General features: G+C 38.7%; 1 long non-coding RNA gene across 1 annotated transcript; it reads right to left on the bottom strand.

The window, feature by feature from the left end:
* Positions 1-1,773: 1,773 nt before the first annotated feature.
* On the bottom strand, positions 1,774-5,204 carry LOC112820907 (uncharacterized). Its single transcript, XR_003207288.2, has 3 exons — positions 5,035-5,204; positions 4,123-4,182; positions 1,774-2,896 (listed from the first exon to the last, which is right to left on the bottom strand). It is a non-coding gene; the product is annotated as an uncharacterized lncRNA (long non-coding RNA).
* Between the last annotated feature and the right edge of the window lie 208 nt (positions 5,205-5,412).

The following is a 5,412-nucleotide window of genomic DNA, read 5'->3' as shown; positions in this document are numbered from 1 at the left end:
TGAATCATATATTTAAAATGGTTAAGATGGCAAATTTTACATGTTGTCTATTTTACCACAATAAAGACAGAAAGAGAAAGAGCACAGAGAGAGAGAAACCATCCTTGATTTTCTTTGATATTGGGAGTTGAGAAAAATGCCAGACCAATAACCATATGCCAATGTCAGAAGTTGTAAGAGGCAGCTGTGTTTCTGGATACCCCTCAATAAACTAATGGCTATGTGGACACAGAAAAGGGAAAAAGCACTTTAACTCAGATAGTCAGGAAAAATAGGATGTAGGTGTCTCATGATAGAGACCTTGAGAACAGGAAGAATTTCCACAGTAGAAGCTGGGATTATTCCAGGCTTTCCAACTCCAGAAGCACGACACTGGCTCTTCTGCCTTGGGAATACTAAAATCTTCTTTATTCGATTGCACTTAAAACATGCTCTGAACCGGGGCGCCTAGGTGGCTCAGTCGTTAAGTGACTGCCTTCAGCTCAGGTCATGGTCCCAGGATCCTGGGATCAAGCCCCCGCATCAGGGTCCCCACCCGGCGGGAAGTCTGCTTCTCTCTCTCCCATTCCCTCTGCTTGTATTCTTGCTCTCATGCTCTCTCTCTCTGTCAAATAAATAAATAAAATCTTTTTTTTAAAAAATGCTCTGAACAATCCACTAAGGTAATTTCCATTTTTATGATTGTTAACTAGCTGAGAAGTAGAAGCCAGCACATAGAAGTAGGAGCCATCAGATACTACCACAAGCAGTATCTGATACTTTGGAATAAAGAGCTGCTCATTGAAATCCAGCGTCTCCCCTACCCCCATTCAAGGTCTCCTGAAAGGAATCCCCTCTGCTCCTCAAGTTCACCAAATGGACTTAAGAAACGTAATGTCCAAGTCCATTAGGCTACTTACTGTAACAAAATTAACTATAAATTTAAAATCCTCTTAAGGTTTTCAATCCTTAGAATTAAAGATGGTTATTACAAGATTTACTTACAATTAAATCATATATATCAAAATATTACTAGGGACACCTGCCTCTTTATTTTTCCATACCTTTCTTTAATCTGTGTTTCAACCCCTTCTTTCCCTGCAGCCACATGAAAGATGAATCTGAAGCCTTTTCAGTGTTTACATTTTGTGTCGTCCAAGCAGCCTCATGGCATCTTTGCCAACAGCCTTGTCTAGAACATGGGACTTTATGTCTCCTTAATATAAGCAACCCCTTTCTTTCACAGTATGGAAATGAAGAATCTGTATAACCTCATCAGATTTCTTACGTGGACCCAAGTTGGAAAGCATAGGCTCAGTGTCAGTTTCTTCACTGTCTGCAGACTTTGTGCTGTGACTTTGTCAGCTCTTTAGCAAATTACATGCAAGATAAAGAGGACAATCCCTGCCTGCTGATAAAACACATTCTTCTTCATTCTCCTTTTCCTACCACCTAATGAATAACACCATAGAACAGAAGTCATTATATCCTTTATGTAACAAATGTATAATTACAACACATAGAGCCAAAAAAAAAAAAAAATGCAGGAAGTAGAGAGTTATTTCAGAACGGTGAACACAGTTTTTCAACTCTGAAATCTTTTAACAGCATGATGTTTTTGAACATCTCAACTAGATGATGATTTTGCTGGCTACATGTGTATTTCAGCCTTCTGCCGTTTGGAAAAAATTTGGAAAGAGGAAGGAATTTTTAAATTTACTTTATTTTCCTAATTTTTGATGCATAAAGCACTTGCCTGGGACATCACTGACTCTTCACCGCAACCTTACGGTCTAGGCATTATTATGTCATTTTAAAATAGCAGAAGCAGAGAAGTGCTAAGAAATTTGCTCAAGGTCAGTCTCCAAAAAGGTGGAGCCTAGATTCAGACAGGATCCAGTTAGCCTTTGACTCTTCAGAATTCAGGACATTTCTCTTTGGAATTCAGTATTAAAAAATTACCATTAGAGTTTTTAGCTTTACAAAAACAAAAGTTTAGGTTTTCTTAAGAATAAATTTTGCATATATAATACATATTAATAATATGTCTATAAAATCTGTGTCTCAAAACTTACTTATTAAACATTAAAAGAAACGTTTCTTATGATTATTTGACTTCCCAATATTACCAGATTTTGCTTCAACATAAAACAGAAAGCTATATTTAATGGCATTAATTCCAAAGAGTTCACTAATTTAATACTCTAGGTAATTTTCTTCTCTATACATTTTTTAGTATTGAGATCTATGTAGAATATTAGCATCCATTCTTTTAAGGAACTTAATTTCTATATATTTCAAGCCAACCCACTAGAAAAGAAAAAAGGGGGAGTGAAATCGGAGGAATAAGAAAAGTGAACTGAGGTAGCAGCCAAGAGGCTTACAGAATGGAGTTCTTCTGCCACCTCGTGGTTGTTCTGTGTTATAGCCAGAGCCACTTTATTCAATATTTTTTTTTTTTTTAGAACTGTTTTGATATATTCTTAGTTCCAACAGATAGTTTACTAAGTGGTTTCCAAATCTGGATGTCCAACGCAGTCACTCAGAAAACATTCAGGGGACCCATCCCTTGATATTTTGATAAGTATTTGGGGAAAAGGCCTGGGAGAGTTTCCCAGTTATCCCCGTCGAGAGTGACGCCCTTGATTCCGCATCGGACGCATCAAAAGCGGGAAGCTTTTTATGAACAATCAGTACTCCCTTCATTCTGGGGTCTGAACTCCGTTTGGTGCCTCTCTTTAGCTGAGCGTCACCACGTGACTGAGCTCTGGCCGCCGCCGCCCTTCTTGACCGTTCTTGTCCCGTTCCCATTTTCTTCTCCCTGGATATTTCGGCTAATTTTGATTTTGTTGACAACCTCTTTCTTGAAAATTTTCCTCTGCGGGGTTGAGTTATATTTCCTCTCCTTGTTCTCCTCCTACCAGACAAACAGACGAACATCATCGGAGTCAAAGTCGAAAGTCTCACCCCCCCGGAAGGACCTGGCCTCCCTGCGTGTCCAGCACATCAGGCAGTCCTCCCCTCATGGCCTCGGCCAACCTCGCATTTCTGGCTCCACACTTGCCTCAAATACCTGCATGGGACCTGTCCCCACCTCGTTCAAGTCTTTGTTCAAACATTTCTTCTCACTGCTGCTACTCCTACTTATAAATGCAACTTCTTCCCAACAAGTGTCTTATTCTTGCCCTCTTGCTTTATTTTTTTCCCTAGTATGTACAATATTCAACATACTACCCAATTTTAATACTTGTTAGGTTTATTGTCTTAACCCTAGAATACAAAATCCATAAGAACAGGGATTTCTGTTTTCTCCACTGTCTTGTGCTCAGAAACATAAATAGTGTCTTGCACCTACATTGTGGGTGCTCAAAAAAATGCTTGTGCAGGAACTGAATGAAAGAAGGGTTGAATGAATGAGTGATGGTCCACACGGTTGGTAAATAAGCACAGAGAACACTATTCAGCCTCACAAGTATTCAAACATACAAATTAACACCAAATACCATATTTTTTTTGTTGATTTTTCAACTTATAATGGTCTTAAAATATTCCTAGAACCAGTGAGGTTGTAGTAAATTACATTCACGTTTCAGTTAAACTGATGTAGCCATTCTTTTTCAATCAATTTACATGTAGTCATAAAGTGTTTATCACCTCTGGCCCAGTAACCCCAGTTTTGGAATTTTGCTGCAAGAACCACCAAAAACAAATTTTAATACATATATTCTGCATAGCCATCTACTGTAGTCTTTCTTTTAATGTTTTAATTTTGTGTTAAAGATCTATTTATTTATTTAAGAGACAGCAGAGTGGAGGGGCAAAGGGAGAGAGAGAATCTTAAGCAGACTTCACGCTGAGCATGGATCCCAGCTCCGGGCTCCATCTCACCACCCGGAGATACCACAGTATTAATAACAATGATGAAAACTGAAAGAAACCAAATGAATTTAGTTATGTGAATTCTATTCAGTGTACTATTTTGCAGCCTTTATAATCATAAGGACTGTGCTTCAACATGGAAGATTGTTTATGGAAAATGGAATCTGTAATTACACAGCTTTTATACGTATGTGGGAAAAGGCTATAAAGGATGCACAAAAATTAGAACTTTTCACATATATGAGTGATAAGATTAAATCTTACATTTGTCTCCATTCCCCACATATTCCAATTTATTGCTGTAGCTTTTAGAGTTCTTTAACACTGGAAAGGTAAACAAATTGTCTTAGTTCTAAATGTTATACCCTCACCTGATGTGAATTTATTCTAAGTTCCAAAAAGTGATCATTAGTTGCTTTTATTGTATTCATCAAGAACAATTTACATCTTTGTGGAAATATTTTTAGAGTCTTTAAAACAGATTTATTTGCATAAAAATGAGCAATTTACCCAAAAAATTCAGGCTGAATTTAACATTAATTAAAAAAAAAAGAATTAAATTGTCCTTCCCCTTTCCTCATGTGTCTGCTCTACCTGTCTGCATTGGTTCACGTTCTAATTACTTGGTTCCTATAGATCTGGTTGGGCCCATTATCTCTCTACATTTTAATAAATAGGACTATCTATAATTGTCCCTCTTTTGCATACATTGCTATGAGTTCATAGCGCACTCCCCAGGAATTCATGGAGGGGAGGGGTTTTCAGACAAAGGAACTCAGGGCATGCCCTTCCCCCTCAAAAATTGGCTTCCCCCCTTGAACTAAGCTTCAGCCTTCACCAGATCCTGAGATTGTGACCGCCTTGCTTGATCTAACCTTCCCTACCAGCTCTCATGATGAGAGGGGGCTGCTCTCAATTTCAGAGTCCCCCGTTTGCACGACTCTCTGCTACCCTGTCACTCCCCATTCAATACTGACAGCCAAGAATTAACTCCTTGGTGTGAAACGAAGTCAAATCAACTATTCCCTGATTTGCATACTTACAAAGCTAAAGATTCATAGAACAGCAACAACAAAAAGACAGAAATCCCTCCCTGTGGGTCTTCTTACACCAAAGGCCCTCTCTACAGAAGTATTGCACTTCTCACATCATTGACAGGCTTGCCACGTGACTTACTTAAGCAAAGGAAATGTGAGAACAAGTGATACGTTCCCCTTCCAGTAGAAGCTGTAAGACTCATCACATGGTTCTTCCATTGCTTTATATTTCCTCTGCCTAAAGACATCTAAACAACATCTTAGAGGGGGACTGCTTCTTCAGGCAAAGGCCAGAAATGAAGCAGAGCAAGTGTCCTGAAATGAAGTTAAAAAAAAAAAAAAATCCTTATTGTTAGGTACCACTAAGGTGTTTGGAATCATTCGTTACCCTAGCATAACCCAGCCAACACTGCCTGATACAACCTGAGTCTTCCTGACATTTTAGGAAGCAGCGAGATATAGTGAGCTAGATGTGTGACCTGGCAAATGACCCAATCTCCATGTGCCTCCTTTATAA

The sequence above is a fragment of the Callorhinus ursinus genome, unplaced genomic scaffold (assembly GCF_003265705.2).
Source record: "Callorhinus ursinus isolate GAN/ISIS: 27379988/994484 unplaced genomic scaffold, GSC_fseal_2.0 scaffold1, whole genome shotgun sequence".
In the NCBI taxonomy this organism is placed as follows: domain Eukaryota; kingdom Metazoa; phylum Chordata; class Mammalia; order Carnivora; family Otariidae; genus Callorhinus; species Callorhinus ursinus.
Note: the sequence above shows the minus strand (reverse complement) of the source record. Positions and strands in the feature narration are given on the sequence as shown.